A 1791-nucleotide genomic window follows, 5' to 3' on the forward strand; every position below is an offset into this window, starting at 1 on the left:
TCACCACGTAACAAGTGGAAATTGGCAAAAATGGTAGACGTGTACTAAGGAAACAATGACAAAGTGAGATAAGTCAAGTTGTTAAAGAGTGACTCTGCCTTGAATGGAAAGGGTAAACAATTGTCTAAACCAAGTTGCCTTGAGCCTCCAATACAGAAGGTAGTCATTCTTCTTGAAGCTGATTGAAGACTGCTTGATTTACACTATCACTCCATGGGTTGCATTATTTTTTTCATAATTGTGTTTAAGTGGGATTTTTGTAAAAATAAATAAATAAATAAAATCACAAGTGATTTGGTGGAAGTGTCATGAGTCTTTTAAGATCTTATGCCACTTTCACCTAGGAACTAATTAAGGTGAAGCAGATTGTTGGGGGAACTTAAAAAATTGATGCACCACTCAGACAAATGCATTCACTTCCAAGCCGCTAGCATTCAACAAGCTAAGGAATGCTTATGCTTTTCTTGAGTTTCTCCCTTCCGTAACCAGTCAATGAGGTATGGTTGTTGGTTTTGTTTGATTTGAAGTGTAATGTTGTTGTTTGTTTGTTTGGTGTGTTGATTTAACTGTTTATGAGCTGTGCGATTTATAAAGTCAAATTGGATTAGTCAAGATCATGTGATCACTTTATTATTTGTGGATTTAATGTGGTGATTTGGATTAATTTGATATGGAAATACACTGTTGTAATTTATTGTTGTATGATTTTTTTATTTATTTCTTACGGCTGGTTCACCCCTGACATCTTGTTGTCTCCCCTCTATGTTGAGAACTAAAGAATTGCTATGAAAATAAACTAGTCAATAGAAAAAGAAAAAAAAAGACTTGTTTGCTCGTTTGTTGCTGGAGGGAGCTACAAACTAGAAAAAATATTATGTACTGTCACCATGGCAAAGACAAAAGAAAAATATTAGAAATGAAAACTATTATGTATAAAAATGTGTTGAAATATTTTTTTTCAACAGCACTTCAAAAAAAATTAGAATTTTGCATATACTGTATATACAATTCCCCTAATTATTATTTTTTTACTGAAATGAAGACTGGTGCCAATCAAATCCCTAACTAATTTGATTCCTTTTTACACAAATAATGATTGTGGAAAATTATTAATTAATGAAGACTTACTTCCACACAGCTCCTTATGCTGCACTTTTAACACCGCGTGCATAGTTTCAAAACTAATCAATTTAAAATGGACTGCATTCTGCATTTTACAGGATGTGATATACCTCTCAGGTGCCCCAGGAACATGAAAATCTCATGGATCATTTATTATGCCATACCACATAAGCCTCTTTGGGAGGAAGCAAAAAGACACCGTTTTCATGTTTTAAATGCAAATGAGTGCCTTTCCAGAACAGAGCTGTGCCTCTGTGCAGCAAGAACAACACAACAGCGTTGCCAATTTAGCAATTTTGACCTTTCATTTTTATTAAAGCCAAAAAAATGGACATCAATGAATCTCACATAATTTTTGTCACCCTATGAAATTATCTAGTGTCATTAAGTGAGCAGGTTTACATACTTGGTTACTTAAAAACAAAGGTTTACAAACACAACAAGGAGTAAAACAATACAGCTACTAGTCAAAAGTTTGGGGTCAATTTTTTTTCTCCCATGTTTTTTCATGTTTTTATTATTAAACGTATTCTGTTCAAGGTAAAATGTAGAAAAAAAAACATTCAATTGTTAAATATATATATAATTTAATATTGATTTATTACTTATTGTATGTAGTTTCAAATGATTTTTTTACTCCAGTCATAATTGCTTTTATTACTATTAGCA

The 1791-nt window shown here is 32.3% G+C and overlaps 1 long non-coding RNA gene across 1 annotated transcript in view; it reads left to right on the forward strand.

The window, feature by feature from the left end:
- Positions 1-397: 397 nt before the first annotated feature.
- The window catches only part of LOC141377512 (uncharacterized), a 53558-nt gene continuing 52164 nt past the window's right edge, over positions 398-1791 (forward strand). The window contains exon 1 of the long non-coding RNA XR_015507473.1: positions 398-497. This is a non-coding gene — a long non-coding RNA (uncharacterized LOC141377512). The remainder of the gene's footprint in view (positions 498-1791) is intronic.

This window comes from Danio rerio, chromosome 14 (assembly GCF_052040795.2).
Source record: "Danio rerio strain M-AB ecotype USA chromosome 14, GRCz13ab, whole genome shotgun sequence".
Lineage (NCBI taxonomy): Eukaryota > Metazoa > Chordata > Actinopteri > Cypriniformes > Danionidae > Danio > Danio rerio.